This window comes from Narcine bancroftii, chromosome 11 (genome assembly GCF_036971445.1).
Source record: "Narcine bancroftii isolate sNarBan1 chromosome 11, sNarBan1.hap1, whole genome shotgun sequence".
NCBI lineage: Eukaryota > Metazoa > Chordata > Chondrichthyes > Torpediniformes > Narcinidae > Narcine > Narcine bancroftii.
Window position 1 is genome coordinate 48,333,807 of NC_091479.1, and position 18,251 is coordinate 48,352,057.

Consider the following 18,251-nt stretch of genomic DNA (forward strand, 5'->3'; position numbering starts at 1 on the left):
CATCCGGATTGAGGCTCTTTCCACATCCAGCAGGAGGACTATTCCACATCCAGCATCCGGCAGGAGTCCCATTCCACATCCGGCAGGAGGCCCATTTCACATCCGGCATCCGGATGGAGGCCCATTCCACATCCGGCAGGAGGACTATACCACATCCGGCATCTGGCAGGAGGCCCATTCCACATCCGGCTGGTGGCCCCTTTCATATCCGGTACCCGGCAGGAGGACCATTGCTTCAAAGGCATGAGGCTCTCTTTTAAAATGTTTTCAGTGGCCTTTAAGAAACAGGACACAAACGGAAGCCATTAATCAATGGTAATACATAAAAAGGAAGATTCAGATAAAATACAAATTATAAAAATAATTGATCATGTCTAACCATTATATCATAACAAACAGAAATAAAGTGATAAACATTTAAACAATTATAACATATGTCTAATAGAACATGATTTAAAGAGTATACGATACTCCAAATTCCTTCACCTTCCCTTCTGAAGTTCTTTTGTGAGTACATAAAATTTCTCTACCATTAAAGAAAACAAACATATAAAGCAAGGTCCCAGTGATTAAATGTTACAAAAATGTTGAATTAAAGGTGCCCATGGACACAGAATGTTTAAATGTGAATCTGTGGAAGAACATCTGATTAATTCAAAGTTAGGCCTGCCACCATATTACAGAGTAATTGAGTGCTTTTAGGGGCAACAGCATCTTTCCAACTCATCAATATTGAACGTCGATCAACAAGGGAGGCAAAAGAGATGACATGTGGTTAATTCATAGTTCAATTCATTTAGGTTGTCTCTGTTGATCCAAAAGGAGCAATGTTGGATGAGTTATCAACATCAGGACGTCCTTCAATACCATTGTTTCCTCAGTTCTGGTCAAAAATCAACTAACTCTATCCCTCTGTACCTTACTCTGCAATTGGATCTTTGACATTCTCATTGGAAGACCACAGTCAGGATGAATTGGAAACAAGGGCTCTTCCCCACTGATCATCAACACAGGCGCAGTCCAAGGATGTGTGCTTAGCCCCCTGCTCTACTCTCTGTAAACCCATGACTGTGTGTGGTGAGCAATAATTCCATTGCTATCGACATCTTGGCGGATGACACCACAATTGTCAGCAAACTAAAATGGCAATGATGAAGCGAAGAAGGAAGGACATAGATCAGCTGGTTGAATGCTAACAAATCAAACTTTTCACTCAATGTCAACAAAACAAAGGACAAGATTTTGGATTCTGCAGGAAGTCAAAAAAACACAACCCAGTCTTCATGGAGGTCTCAGGAGTGCAGATGTTCACGAACGTCAAATTCCTAAGCATTAAAACTCTGAGGATCTGTCATGGAGCGTCCATGGTGATGCTTTCACAAAAAAGCCTCACCATTGGCTCTATTTTGTGATGTGCCTGAGGAGATTCATTATCGCAATGAAGACACTCCTTAACTTCCACAGGTGTACTATGCAGATCATTCTGGTAGGTTGCATCACTGCCTGGTCTGGAGGTGCCATATCTCAGGAAAATCATAATTTCGAGAGGGTTTTTATCTCTCCCTGTAACATCACAGGCACTAGAATTCACTCCAGTCAGAATCTATACATGACATGCTGTCTTAAAATAAAAGTCTCTATCATGGAAAACCTCCACCATCCAGACCATAACTTCCTCACTCTACTATCATTGGATAAGGTACTGGAGCCTGAGGAATAGAGGTCAATGCCACAATATCAGTTTCTTCCCTGATGCCACCAGATCCTGTATAATCAATGAGCCAAAGACACAGCCTTGCTTTTTTGTGCACTGTTAACTTTATTTTTAAGTCTAGTTCTGAACGATGGTTATAAGATGAATGTTTGCTCCATCCTGCTGCCCCAAATCACCAAATATTAGGACATGTTCTTGACAATAAATCCTGATTCTGAACCTGACAAGATATGAAAGGTATCTTCACAAAAAGTGGAAATAGGTGCATGAGACCAAAAAATATGTAAACAATTACCTTCCCAGCAGGAGGCACACTGCACATCCGGCATCCAGATTGAGGCTCTTTCCACATCCGGCAGGAGGACTATTCCACATCCAGCATCCGGCAGGAGTCCCATTCCACATCCGGCAGGAGGCCCATTTCACATCCGGCATCCAGATGGAGGCCCATTCCACATCCGGCAGGAGGACTATACCACATCCGGCATCTGGCAGGAGGCCCATTCCACATCCGGCTGGTGGCCCCTTTCATATCCGGTACCCGGCAGGAGGCCCATTGCTTCAAAGGCATGAGGCTCTCTTTTAAAATATTTTCAGTGGCCTTTAAGAAACAGGAAACAAAAAGAAGCCATTAATCAATGGTAATACATAAAAAGGAAGATTCAGATAAAATACAAATTATAAAAATAATTGATCATGTCTAACCATTATATCATAACAAACAGAAATAAAGTGATAAACATTTAAACAATTATAACATATGTCTAATAGAACATGATTTAAAGAGTATACGATACTCCAAATTCCTTCACCTTCCCTTCTGAAGTTCTTTTGTGAGTACATAAAATTTCACTACCATTAAAGAAAACAAACATATAAAGCAAGGTCCCAGTGATTAAATGTTACAAAAATGTTGAATTAAAGGTGCCCATGGACACAGAATGTTTAAATGTGAATCTGTGGAAGAACATCTGATTAATTCAAAGTAAGGCCTGCCACCATATTACAGCGTAATTGAGTGTGTTTAGGGGCAACAGCATCTTTCCAACTCATCAATATTGAACGTCGATCAACAAGGGAGGCAAAAGAGATGACATGTGGTTAATTCATAGTTCAATTCATTTAGGTTGTCTCTGTTGATCCAAAAGGAGCAATATTAGATTAGTTATCCACTTCAGGACATCCTTCAATACCATTGTTCCCTCAGTGCTGGTCAAAAAGCAACTAACTCTATCCCTCTGTACCTCACTCTGCAATTGGATCTTTGACATTCTCATTGGAAGACTACAGTCAGGACGAATTGGAAAAATGGTCTCTTCCCCACTGATCATCAACACAGGCGCAGTCCAAGGATGTGTGCTTAGCCCCCTGCTCTACTCTCTGTAAACCCATGACTGTGTGTGGTGAGCAATAATTCCATTGCTATCGACATCTTGGCGGATGACACCACAATTGTCAGCAAACTAAAATGGCAATGATGAAGCGCAGAAGGAAGGACATAGATCAGCTGGTTGAATGCTAACAAATCAAACTTTTCACTCAATGTCAACAAAACAAAGGACAAGATTTTGGATTCTGCAGGAAGTCAAAAAAACACGACCCAGTCTTCATGGAGGTCTCAGGAGTGCAGATGTTCACGAACGTCAAATTCCTAAGCATTAAAACTCTGAGGATCTGTCATGGAGCGTCCATGGTGATGCTTTCATAAAAAAGCCTCACCATTGGCTCTATTGTGTGATGTGCCTGAGGAGATTCATTATCGCAATGAAGACACACCTTAACCTCCACAGGTGTACTATGCAGATCATTCTGGTAGGTTGCATCACTGCCTGGCTTGGAGGTGCCATATCTCAGGAAAATGATAATTTCGAGAGGGTTTTTAGCTCTCCCTGTAACATCACAGGCACTAGAATTCACTCCAGTCAGAATCTATACATGACATGCTGTCTTAAAATAAAAGTCTCTATCATGGAAAACCTCCACTATCCAGACCATAACTTCCTCACTCTACTATCATTGGATAAGGTACTGGAGCCTGAGGAATAGAGGTCAATGCCACAATGTCAGTTTCTTCCCTGATGCCACCAGATCCTGTAAAATCAATGAGCCGAAGACACAGCCTTGCTTTTTTGTGCACTGTTAACTTTATTTTTAAGTCTAGTTCTGAACGATGGTTATAAGATGAATGTTTGCTCCATCCTGCTGCCCCAAATCACCAAATATTAGGACATGTTCTTGACAATAAATCCTGATTCTGAACCTGACAAGATATGAAAGGTATCTTCACAAAAAGTGGAAATAGGTGCATGAGACCAAAAAATATGTAAACAATTACCTTCCCAGCAGGAGGCACACTGCACATCCGGCATCCGGATTGAGGCTCTTTCCACATCCGGCAGGAGGACTATTCCACATCCAGCATCCGGCAGGAGTCCCATTCCACATCCGGCAGGAGGCCCATTTCACATCCGGCATCCGGATGGAGGCCCATTCCACATCCGGCAGGAGGACTAAGCCACATCCGGCATCTGGCAGGAGGCCCTTTCCACATCCGGCTGGTGGCCCATTTCATATCCGGTACCCGGCAGGAGGCCCATTGCTTCAAAGGCATGAGGCTCTCTTTTAAAATATTTCCAGTGGCCTTTAAGAAACAGGAAACAAACAGAAGCCATTAATCAATGGTAATACATAAAAAGGAAGATTCAGATAAAATACAAATTATAAAAATAATTGATCATTTCTAACCATTATATCATAACAAACAGAAATAAAGTGATAAACATTTAAACAATTATAACATATGTCTAATAGAACATGATTTAAAGAGTATACGATACTCCAAATTCCTTCACCTTCCCTTCTGAAGTTCTTTTGTGAGTACATAAAATTTCACTACCATTAAAGAAAACAAACATATAAAGCAAGGCCCAAGTGATTAATTGTTACCAAAATGTTGAATTAAAGGTGCCCATGGACATAGAATGTTTAAATGTGAATCTGTGGAAGAACATCTGATTAATTCAAAGTTAGGCCTGCCACCATATCACGGAGTAATTGAGTGTTTTTAGGGGCAACAGCATCTTTCCAATTCATTAATATTGAACGTCGAGCAACAAGGGAGGCAAAAGAGACGACATGTGGTTAATTCATAATTCAATTCATTTAGGTCGTCTTTGTTGATCCAAAAAGGGAAATCATGGGGCAAAGGAGTTAAGGGTTATGGGGATAAGGCTGGAAAGGGGTATTGATGGTAGTGATCAGCCAGGATTTGTAAAATGGTGGTGCTGGCTCGACGGGCCGAAGGGCCCACTCCAGCTCCTATTGTCTATTGTAAATATCAGATTGACCCTGAGAACTAAAGTGTGCTCTTCATTGACTACAGCTTGTCCTTCAAAACTGCTATCAACTCAGTGCTGGTCAAGAAGTAAAATCTCTCACCCCCCTGTACCTCACTCTGCAATTGGATACTTAACTCTCTCAACCAAAGACAACAGCCAGTATGAATCGGAAACTATGTCTCCTCCCCACAGTTTCTCAGCACAGGCCCACTCTAAGAATTTGTGCTTTGCCCACATCGCTCTCATTATTGTTAACACGTGACCATGTGGCGAGGCACATTTCCATTGCTTTCTGCGTGTTTCCCGATGACAGGACAAATCTCGGCCAAATAACAAATGGAATGACAAAGTGTACAGGAGGGACATAGATCAGCTCGGCTACTGTGTAACAACGACATCCTTTCCCTCAATGACACCAAAACAGAGGAGATAATTATGGATATCAGGGTGAAGTCTGCAGACCACGATTCGATCTTCATGGAGGATTCAGCAGTGGAGATGATCAAGAATCTATTCAGAAAGAAGGCTCGCCAGTGGCTATACATTCTGAGGTGTATTAGGTGCTTTGGTATTTCATCCAAGACACCGGTTAACCTCCACAGGTGAACTTTGGAGAGCATTCTGGCTGGTTTCATCACTGCCTGGTATAGAGGCGCCAACTCTCAGGAAGTTCACCCTGCCACATCATCGGCGGCAGAATTCACTTCATCGACAACATCTACGTGAGGCGTTATATTAAAAAAGAATCCTGTATCAGCAAAGACCCCCACCACCCAGACCATAATGTCTTCACTCTGCTACCCTTCGGAGAAAGGTACTTGAGCCTAAGGACAAGCAGCGCATGCCACGAGGACAGCTTCTTCTCCGATGCCACCAAATTCTTGAATAATCAATGAGCCAAAGACACTGCCTTGTTTTTTTTCCACTGTTAACTTCATTTTTTAAAGCAATGTTAAAAGATGGTTATAACATGAATGTTTGCACTATTCTGCTACCCCAAATCACTGAAATTCATTACTTGTTCTTGACAATAAATTCTGATTCTGAATCAGAAAACATATGTTAGACTTCTTCACTAAAAAGTTCAGAGAAGAGTGAGAGAAAAAAAAATGGAACAAAATCTTCTCTTTAAAATCATCTCTTCAGAATTTAGCTTAAATTATAATGGGCACCCCCTCCTCACACGCACGCACGCACGCACGCACGCACGCACGCACGCACGCACGCACGCACGCACCCACCCACCCACCCACCCACCCACACATTCATTTGCACATTGTGGGGTTAAGTTACATTTATGTTTAGAGTTAAGGAACAAATGATAAACTATAAATAAATAAAACGATTGTTTGGAAGATATTGTTTTCTTTGTGAATTTCTATTGCTGCTGGTCTCGTATTTAACACATTCCCTGGCTTTCTTCCTATAAACCATGATTCCCTGACAAATCCTATACATCTCAATCTCTGCCTTAATTACTCCCAATGACCTCACTTCCACAATCGCCTTTAGCAACAAGCTTCACAGACTCGTGAGCCCCGGACTAAAGAAATATTTTGCATCTCTGTTTTAAATTGACACCCTTTTATCCTGACATTATGCCCTCTTATCCTACAATCCACTGTCATGGGAAACATCCTTGACACATCTACTCTGGCTCGGCCTTCCAGCATTTGAACTGCCTCAATAAATTTCCCCTCATCCTCTGTACTCTATCAAGAACAGCCAAAAAGCTTAAAACGATTCCTCAAATGCTAACCCTTTGAATCCTGGTATCATTCCAGTCAATCATCTCTTAACCCTCTCGTCTCCTAAATGCAATTCTACGATTAATGGTCCAATAGACAGTATGCCTTGTTAATCACAGAATCAACCTGAACAGCTTTTTGGAGCCCCCTATGGACTCAAACCACAAGATCCCTGTGATCCTCCACACTGCCAAGAGTCTTACCATTAAAACTAAATTCTGCCATCATATCTGACCTACCAAAATGAACCAGTTTGCATTTCTTTGGATTGAATTCCAACTGCCACTACTCAGCCGGGGTTTTGCTTCCAAACAATGTCCTGCTGTAACCTCTGACAGGCCTCCACACTATCCACAACACCCCAAATCACTGTGTCATCTGCAAACTGACTAACCCATCCCTCCACTTCCTCATCCAGGTCATTGATCCAAATCACAATGGTTCCCAGAACAGATCCCTGAGGAACACCACTGGGCACCTACCTCCATGCAGAATAGGACCCGTCCACAACCACTCTCTCCCATCTGTGGTCAAGCTCATTCTGCATCCACAATGCAATGCCCCTTTGGTTGCTTTGCCTCCATACCTTCTCAATAACACTTGCATAGGGAACCTTATCAAATGCCTTGCAGAAATTCATATACCCAACATCTCCTGCTCTTCCTTCATCAATGGGTTCAGTCACAGCCTCAAAGAAATTCAATCAGGCTCGTAAGGCTCAACCTGCCCTGTACAAAGTCACGTTGACTCTTCTCATTGTATTCCACCTCTCCAAATGTTCATAAATCCTGCCTCTCATCATCTTCTCCATCAATTGACCAACCACTGCTCGATCATTTCCTGGGCTACCTCTACTCACTTTCCTGAATAAAGAATCAACATCCTCCGGAACCTCTCCCGTCCCATCGATGATTCGAAGATCGTTGCCAGAGGTTCAGCGATCTCCTCCCTCACCTCCTCCAGTCGCCTGGGATCCATGTCATCTGGTCCCAGCCACTTCTCCAACTTGATGCTTTCCAAAAGCTCCACCACATCCTCTCTCTTTTATCTCCAGGCTCAAGCTTTTCAGTTTGCTGCAGGTCATCACTTCAATCACCAAGATCCTGTTCCATCGTCAAGTCTTCATCAACCCCTCTGCTATTTCCTCACTTTCCCATTGTTACACTTGATAGGTCCTATTCTTTCACGTCTTATCCTCTTGCTCTTCACCCACTTGTAGAATGTCTTGATGATGTCGTGGTCTTACAGTTCAAAAATACACGCCACTTTTGAACAAATCTGCTCCTACACCCCCACTTATCTACACCACTGTGTCAGCAGGATCAAGGCCTGTCCGACATGTCCTGTGCTGGGAAGGGAGCTGAATCTCATGCTCGGAATCAGAGATTGACAAGAATATGTGTCACAAATTTTGCTGAAACTGAATAACATTAATATTGACTTCTCTGGCTGTCGTTAAGCTCCCCACTTCAATTCTCCCTCATCACCTTCCCCAAGATCTGTCTCTCTCCCCTTTCCCTTTCTCCTTTCCCACAGACATCATCAATGCTCACCTCTCTGTTGGATATGACACCATTACGTGTATGCAATGATTTATACTGAATATTTGGTAGTAATTTCTGTAGTATGTAATGAATAAAGCATTGAGTTAGTCGGCATTGACGATATGACTGTCATTATTTACAATGGGGGGCTCGAACATAACAGTGGCGACGAGGATTCAAGAACTCACTCAACCATGACACATTTATCATTTCTACTCCAGAAGACAGTGAGATGACGGCAGCAGTTCCTGCAGCTCCCTTAGACTAATCCAATGAAGATGAAGACACGTGGGAAGCTTATGTAGAAGGTTTTGATGATCATTGTATTGCACATGATATGACTGAAAATCCTACATCCAATAAAAACGGGCATTGTTTTTAACCCTAATGGGAGGAGGCACCTGAGCTCTTAAGATCGCTGACGAGCTCACATATGCCTTCAACAAAAACATCTGCTGAAATATGTCAAGTGATCGCTCAGCACCTTAACTCCACACCTCCATAGATGACAGAAAGTCATAAATTTTACCGACATCAACAACAACACAGAGAGTCTGTCCCCAATTTCATGGCTGCATTATGTAAACTCTCTTGATACAATGCAGTTGGACAGATCAAAGACGTCAAGAGATCAATTCATAATGGGTTTAGCTGAACAAACGACCCGAGGAAAACAAATTGCAACACAAAATCTGACACCTGAACTGGAGTTAGACATTGCGACTGCCGCCGAGACAGTGGGAAGCAATGCAGATGTCTGTCCGAGAGACTTGGCTATCAATAAATCTTGGCGCCAAGATTCTTCCCGCCAGGAACCTGCCCGCCAAAAATGTTTTCGCTGTGGTGAAATCAAAGTCCCAATATTTGCTATTTCAAAAAGCCAAATGCCACAAATGCAATGTGAAGGGGCACATCAAAGCAAGATGCCCATTGATTAAACTGAGGAATGATTACCAGCCAGCCTCCTGAAAAGTACATTTTGACCAAGAGACGGGAAAAGCCAGACACTGAAATCCAGATACCAATGAATCAGAAGTGGAACCAAACCAAAGTAAACATGTTATCCATCCGTGGGCCACAAAGAGCCAAATTTTTACATCCATGTCCACATGAACAACAAAATGATATGGATGGAACTCAATACAGAAAGAGAGGTTTCCCTCAGGCCCAGAACAATGAAGGAGGGCCAGCTACCACACACAGATGCTCCATCTTAAAAACAGTTATAGGGGAGGAAATACAAGTTCTTGCCAAGTGCCATTTACACGTTAAGTACAAGGATTAATCGAATTAGTTGCCCCTCTATATCACCGAGAGGCCAGAATTGCTCGGTCCTCATGGTTAACAACTTTCAGCTGGATTGGCAAGAAATAGGGAACATAATCAGTCAAAAGAACAAAGAAAAGTGGGATGAACACCTGCAGCAAACCACACACCTCAAACTGGCTCCAATTTTAAAATGTGATGGTAAGGAGATCAAAGCAATCCTGGTGTCTCACCAAGGTTTAGATAATTAAAATAAGAAAATATCGCTCCTGTCCAGGTGAATGCAAGACTATGGAGCAGAAATAGTCTATTCAGCCCCACTACCTGGCCTTCTCCCCTTGATGCTCTGACTAATCAAGAATCTCTGCCGATGACCTGGCTCCATAACTGCCTGTGGCAACAAATTCCACAGATTCACCACCCTCTGGCTACAGAAATTCCTCCACATTTCTGCTCTAAGTGGAATTCCTTCAATCCTGAAGTTGTTCCTTCTCTTCAACTCTTCCACCATTGGAAACAACTGTTCTACATCCACTCTGACTATGCCTGTCAACATTCAAAATGTTTCAATGAGGACCTTCCCCCTCAAACATTCTCCTAAATTCTAACGAATCCAGGCCAAGAGCCAGCAAACGTTCCTCATGCCATGTATCCCACACACTTGTTGCACCAGGCTGTTAGTTTTCCCACAGCTTCCAAGTCCTGCACCATTCCTACTTGGAAATATATTGCTGGTCCTTCATCATCCTTGGATTTTAATCCTGGAAGACCCCCCTCCCCCACCCTCCTGCCTAAAAGCAGCTTCACCAGAAAGATGGCTGCAGTTCAAGAAGGCAGTTCAGCCCCACACTCCCCAAAGCTGAGTGGTAAATACTTGCTTTCGGATCAGATTAGATACGATTTATTGTCATGTCATCAAACAGAAATGTAATATTACACATCATCAACAATATTACAGCAGCTATCATCAAGGATCCACACCACACAGCACATGTTCTGTTCTCACTGGATAGGGTGTAGGGGCCACAAGACTCACACCACTAGGTTCAGGAACAGCCGCTCCCCCTCCACCATCAGACTCTTCAACAACAAACTCAATCAGGGCTTCATTTAAGGACTTTACTTTGCCACTTTATTGATTTTTCCTACTTCTCTTTATTGCACAGTTTGTTTCCATTTCTTTATTTGTTTCCGCAGTGTCCAGTTTTTTCTTGCAATTCCAAGAAGTCGTCATTTGGCCTGGCCCACAAGATAACAAATCTCAGGGTTGTATGTGCGATCATTCATGTACCTTGACTATAAATCTGAATCTGAAATCATTGCCCTCAGTCTGACAATAATGCAGACAAAGATTCACTGTGAGCCTGAACATTGACTGGCTCCCCTTACAGTCAGGCAAAGAGAGGTCAAAGAGAGTCCCTTCACAGTCATTGGGTGACCGTGGATTTGTCTCCGATGCTCCCGCAGCCTCTGCCAGACTCCTGTTCAGTTCAAATCGTGGCCCGTTCCAAACCTACAGCACAGTGAGGAAGTCTTCAAAGCCCAAGGCATACAAAACGTGGATGTTAAACTGATTGGAATCCAGCATCTCAGACAGCAACTCACTTGTACATGAGAAATGACATCTATTCGAGTTGACTTGTTCATGTGAAGTCTTGTTTGACGTCTATCATTTCCATTTCTTAAGAAAGTGCATCCAGAAATGTGAAAAGCTGAGACATGAAACAATGTACCTCAAACAAGTTTAAAGGGATGTCCATCAAATTTGTATTCAAGAATATGCCTTAAATATTGTACCTCCCCATGGTAAAATTCCAATGAGATTCTTGTATTAGCCAGGTGACACTGTCCACCTGACATTAATACTACTTATTCCCGCTGGTGTGACTCGAATTAAAGCCGTGTCTTGTACTTTGTGGTTGTGCTGGGATTTTTGAACCTCACAGGAGGCACAATGATACAAGGGTAGTTCTATTGCGTCTCTTTCTTCATGGGACTTCGTGTAACCCTTGCTTGGGTTTTTTAAATCATTGGGGAAGAAAAACGTCCTGAAATTTCCATGCAAGAGTGGAAAATCAGTCATATGAAGAAACAATTCTTTGGAAGCAACTTGACAAGAAATTTGTGAGTTTTGAGGTCTGATGCCTCACGCTTCCTCCATAATTGCTTTTGAACAGCAGTAAAGACTATTTTCAACACAAACATTTCTGAGACTGAACATTAAAATCATCTCTTCAGAATTAAGCTTATAATTTAATAGTTTAGGTTTTTCCCCATGCGCGCATGCACACACATTTTCACATCATGTGGATAAGTTAGATTTAAGTTTCAAATGAAGTAAGAGATTATTAATAAATAAATGATTGTTGTGAAGATACCCTTGCCTTTGTGAATTTCTATTGCTGCTGGTCGAATATTGAACACATTCCCTGGCTTCTTCCCTTAAACCAAGATTCCCAGACTAATACAAAGCATAGCAATCTCTGCCTTAAATACTCCCAAAGACCTCGCTTCCACAGCCGCCTGTGGGATCAAGCTCCACAGATCATGAACCTCTGGCGAAAGAAATTTTTCTGAATCTCTCTTTTAAATTGGCATCTTTTCTCCAGAAATTATACCCTCGTCCTAAAATCCAGGCCATGGGAAACATCCTTTCCCCATTTACTCTGGCCAGGCCTTTAGCATTTGAACTGCCTCGATATGTTTCCCCTCATCCTCTGTAATCCAGCTGAAAACCATTCCTCATAATGTTAACCCTTTCAATCCTGGTCTCATTCCAGTAAATCTTCTCTCAACCCTCTCCGAAGCCAGCACTTTGTTTCTCAAATAAGGCACCAAAACTGTCCCCAATACTCCAAGAGAGGCCTTACCTGAGCTTGATGGAGTCTCAACATCACACCCCTGCTCTTGCCTGCTGTCCCTCTGGAAATGAATTCCAACATCGCATTCACCCTGTTTATAACAGAATGGAATGTTCTAGAACTCATCAGGATGACCAAAGGCCTTCATCGCAATCCATCAATAATGGTGATTTCAGGTGGGATTGTGATGAATAAATTAGAACTTCCCTGGACATTCCATGTTGTCTTTTGAATGTCCCTCTTGTTCCAGCCTCCATCACCACCCTTGGCAATGCATTCCAGGCACCCACCACACTCTGTGGAAAATAACATCTGGCCTCTGTTATCACCACTAAACTTTCCTCTGAAACTACATTTTCATAAAATTGAATTATTCCCAATCAACTCACATGATCCTATATATGACAATATACCATTTAAGATTGTTTTTTTTTTAATTTTTTATTTTTCACACCATAAACCACATTGACCAAGATACATACATTTTCCTTTTCAAATATAAAGTGTCATTTTCTACCCCACCCCTCCCTCCTCCCATCCCACCCTCCCTACCTCCCCCCCATTCATTTAAAGTACAGAATCTAAGATACATTAAACCAGTCAAACAATGTTGTCATTCAATAAAAATAAACAAGAAATTCCACTGAGTAAATTCTTTTCATTTCCTTCTCCTTTCGTTAATTTAGGTGGTAGATGTCCCCGGTAGGTTTTCTCAATTATGTTTCATGTATGGCTCCCATATTTGTTCAAATATTTCAATATTATTTCTTGATTATATGTTATTTTTTCTAATGAAATACATTTATTCATTTCTATATACCATTGTTGTATTCTCAAATTATCTTCTAATTTCCAGGTTGACATAAAACATTTTTTTGCTACGGTTAGAGCTATCTTAACAAATCTTTTTTGTGCATCCTCCAAATCAATTCCAAATTCTTTGTTTTTTATGTTACTTAGGAGGAAGATCTCTGGGTTTGTTGGTATATTGTTTTCTGTAATTTTATTTAATATCTGGTTTAGATCTTCCCCAAATTTTTCAACTTTCTCACATGTCCAGATTGCATGAATTGTTGTTCCCATTTCTTTTTAACAACGAAAACATCTGTCAGATACTGTTGGGTCCCATTTATTTAACTTTTGAGGTGTAATGTGTATCCAGTGTAATGTGTATCCAGTTATATTGTATCATACATAACCTCGTGTTTATTGTATTTCTCATAGTTCCAGAGCATAAATTCTCCCATGTTTCCTTCTTTATCTTTATGTTTAAATCTTGTTCCCATTTTTGTTTAGTTTTACCATTTGTTTCCTCATTCTCCTTTTCTTGCAGTTTAATATACATATTTGTTATACATTTTTTGATTATCATTCTATCTGTAATCACATATTCAAAATTACTTCCCTCTGGTAACCTCAGACTGCTTCCCAATTTGTCCTTCAAGTAGGATCTCAGTTGGTAGTATGCCAACACTGTATCTTGAGTTATGTAATATTTATCCTTCATTTGTTCAAAGGATAGTAATTTATTTCCTGAAAAACAATTTTCTAATCTTTTGATTCCTTTTTTCTCCCATTCTTTCAAGGAAAGGTTATCTATTGTAAAAGGGATTAACTGATTTTGCATCAGTATTAGTTTTGGTAATTGGAAATTTGTTTTATTCCTTTCTACATGAATCTTCTTCCAAATATTGAGCAGATGATGTAATACTGGAGAACTCCTACATTGTACCAATTTTTCATCCCATTTATATATGTTCAGGTATCTTCTCCCCTATTTTATCTAGTTCTAATCTAGTCCAATCTGGCTTTTCCCTTGTTTGATAAAAATCTGATAGGTATCTTAATTGTGCGGCTCTATAATAATATTTAAAGTTTGGCAGTTGTAAGCCCCCTTGTTTATACCATTCTGTTAATTTATCTAGTACTATCCTCGGTTTCCCACCTTTCCATAAAAATTTCCTTATTATTTTCTTTAACTCCTTGAAGAATTTCTCTGTCAAGTATATTGGCAATGCCTGAAATAGGTATTGTATCCTTGGGAAAATGTTCATTTTAATACAGTTTATCCTTCCTATTAGTGTTAGTGGTAAATCTTTCCAATGCTCTAAATCGTTCTGTAATTTTTTCATTAGTGGATAATAATTGAGTTTATATAGATGGCCGAGGTTTTTATTTATTTGTATATCTAGGTATCTTATTGCTTGCATTTGCCATCTGAATGGTGATTCCTTCTTAAATTTTGAGAAATCCGCATTATTCATTGGCATTGCTTCACTTTTATTTGCGTTAATCTTGTAACCCAACACTTCTCCATATTCCTTCAATTTCTTATGTAATTCTTTTATTGACAATTCTCGTTCTGTTAAGTATACTATAACATCATCTGCAAATAAACTGATTTTATATTCCTTGTCTTTTATCTTTATCCCTTTTATTTTATTTTCTGTTCTTATCAATTCTGCTAGTAGTTCAACAGCTAACGCGAACAATAAGGGTGATAGTGGGCATCTCTGCCTTGTTGATCTGCTTAAATTAAATTACTTTGATATATATCCATTTACTGTCACTTTCGCCAATGGCCCCTTATATAATGCTTTAATCCAATTAATATATTTCTCTGTTAAACTGAATTTTTGCAATGCTTTGAATAAATAATTCCATTCTACTCTGTCAAAGGCCTTCTCTGCGTCTAAAGCAACTGCTACTGTTGGCGCTATACTCCCTTCTATTGCATGAATTAAGTTAATAAATTTACAAATATTGTCTGTTGTTCGTCTTTTTTTAATAAATCCAGTTTGGTCTAGATTTACCATTTTAGGTACATAATTGCCTAATCTGTTTGCTAATAGTTTAGCTATTATCTTATTATCTGTGTTAAGTAATGATATTGGTCTATATGATGCTGGTGCGAGTGGATCTTTCCCTATCTTTGGTATTACTGTAATTATTGCTGTTTTGCATGAATCTGGTAAGCTTTGTGTTTTGTCAGTCTGGTTGATTACTTCCAGGAGGGGAGGAATTAATAAATCTTTAAATGTTTTATAGAATTTTATTGGGAATCCGTCCTCTCCTGGTGTTTTATTATTTGGTAGTTTTTTAATTATCTCTTGTATTTCTACTATTTCAAATGGTTCTGTTAATTTATTTTTTTCCCCTATTTGTAATTTTGGTAGTTCAATTTTAGTTAAAAATTCATCTATTTTCCCTTCTTTCCCTTCGTTTTCAGTTTGGTATAATTGTTCATAGAATTCTCTGAAGTTTTCATTAATCTCCGTTCGATTTTATGTGATTTGTTTGTCTTTTTTCCTTGATGCCAATACCATTATCTTAGTTTGTTCTGTCTTAAGCTGCCATGCTAGAATTTTGTGCGTTGTTTCTCCTAGTACATAATATTTCTGTTTTGTCTTCATTATGTTCTTCTCCATCTTATATGTTTGTAGTGTTTCATATTTTATTTTTTTTATCTGCCAATTCTTTTCTTTTAGTTGTGTCTTCCTTCATTGTTAATTCTTTTTCTATATTTACTATTTCTCTTTCCAACTGCTCTGTTTCCTGATTGTAGTCCTTCTTCATCTTGGTTACATAACTTATTATTTGCCCTCTGATGAATGCTTTCCTTGCGTCCCCTAGTATAAACTTATCTTTCACTGATTCCGTATTTATTTCAAAGTACATTTTAATTTGTCTTTCAATGAATTCTCTAAAATCCTGCCTTTTAAGTAGCATGGAGTTTAATCTCCATCTATACATTCTTGGATATTGTCAATAACAAAGGTGAATGGTCCGATAATATTCTAGCTTTATATTCTGTTTTTCTTACTCTGTCTTCCATACGAGCTGAGTATGTTTTATGTCTACCCGAATAATATGAATATTCCTTTTCCTTTGGGTGTTGTTTCCTCCATATATCCAAAAGTTGCATTTCTTGCATCGATTTAATTATAAATTTGGTTACTTTGTTCTTTCTGTTAATTTTTTTCCCAGTTTTATCCATATTTGAATCCAAATTAAAGTTAAAATCCCCTCCTATTAATATGTTTCCTTGCGTGTCTGCTATCTTCAAAAAAATATCTTGCATAAATTTTTGATCTTCTTCGTTATGTGAATACACATTGAGTAAATTCCAAAACTCCGAGTATATCTGACATTTTATCATTACATATCTCCCTGCTGGATCTATTATTTCCTCTTCTATTAAAATTGGTACATTTTTACTGATTAATATAGCTACTCCTCTAGCTTTTGAATTATATGACGCTGATGTTACATGTCCTACCCAATCTCTCATTAATTTCTTATGCTCCATTTCAGTTAAATGTGTTTCTTGCACGAATGCTATATCAATTTTTTCTTTTTTCAGTAAATTTAGCAGTTTCTTCCTTTTGATTTGGTAATGTATTCCGTTAATATTTAAAGTCATATAGTTCAACGTAGCCATTTCATACTTTGTTTATCTTCCCTTTCCGTTTCTTCATCATCACCTTTCCTTCTTATCCATTTCTGCTTTCTTGTTTTGAACACTTTATAAGACAACATTTCTAAAACATCAAACATTTCCCTTATCTAAAATTTCTTTAACCCCTCTATCACCTCCCCTTCCTGAGTTGCCCTTTATCCCTTTTCGGGCAACCACATCTCCCCTCTCCATTTGGATTTGCGAATTCATTCGCAAGCATCAACTGATTTCGCAATGACTGTAACTCCTCCCCACCCAGCCCCCCCGGAAAAGTTTTCAATTTTCATATATAACAAAGGTCACTCTTTTAATTCCCTTCTTATTACCTCTGTTCCCTTTCATTCCCTTATTAATTCTTATCTATACTCTATATATTTTCCTCTAAATACGGATACACTCATGGACACACATATATACATACACATCTATATATATATATATTACCCATATACACACATACATATAGTTCGTGGTCATTTTTACTCTTATTACATGTCTTCATCTCTCTGCTTGTTTTGTAGTTGTTCTGCAAATTTTCGTGCTTCCTCCGGATCCAAGAATAGTCTGTTTTGTTGCCCTGGAATAACTATTTTAAGTACCGCTGGGTACTTTAATATAAATTTATATCCTTTTTTCCATAGGATCGTTTTTGCTGTATTGAATTCCTTCCTCTTCTTCAGGAGTTCAAAACTTATGTCTGGATAGAAAAAAAAATTTTGACCTTTGTATTCCAGTGGCTTTTTGTCTTCTCTTATTTTCTTCATTGCTTTCTCCAATATATTTTCTCTTGTTGTATATCTTAAGAATTTTACTAAAATGGATCTTGGTTTTTGCTGCGGTTGTGGTTTCGGGGCTAGTGTTCTATGTGCCCTCTCTATTTCCATTTCTTCCTGTAATTCTGGTCTTCCTAGGACCCTGGGGATCCAATCTTTTATAAATTCTCTCATATTCTTGCCTTCTTCATCTTCCTTAAGGCCCACTATCTTTATATTATTTCTTCTATTTTAGTTTTCCATTATATCTATCTTCTGAACTAACAGCTCATGTGACTCTAACTTTTTTATTAGATTCTTCTAATTTATCTTTTAAGTCCTCTACTTCCATTTCTACGATTATTTCTCGTTCTTCCACATTATCCACTCTTTTTCCTATCTCTGATATGACCATTTCTATTTTATTCATTTTTTCTTCTGCACTCTTAATTCTTCTTTTTATTTCATTAAATTCTTGTAATTGCCATTCTTTTACTGATTCCATATATTCTTTAATAAAAATGTATCCATTGTCCTGCCTTTCCCTTCTTCTTCCATTTCTCTATGTT

General features: G+C 39.2%; 1 long non-coding RNA gene across 1 annotated transcript; it reads right to left on the bottom strand.

Moving 5' to 3' along the window:
- Nucleotides 1-2,110: 2,110 nt before the first annotated feature.
- LOC138745346 (uncharacterized) lies at nucleotides 2,111-12,528 on the bottom strand. Its single transcript, XR_011346199.1, has 3 exons — nucleotides 12,481-12,528; nucleotides 4,050-4,355; nucleotides 2,111-2,315 (listed from the first exon to the last, which is right to left on the bottom strand). It is a non-coding gene; the product is annotated as an uncharacterized lncRNA (long non-coding RNA).
- Nucleotides 12,529-18,251: the final 5,723 nt, after the last annotated feature.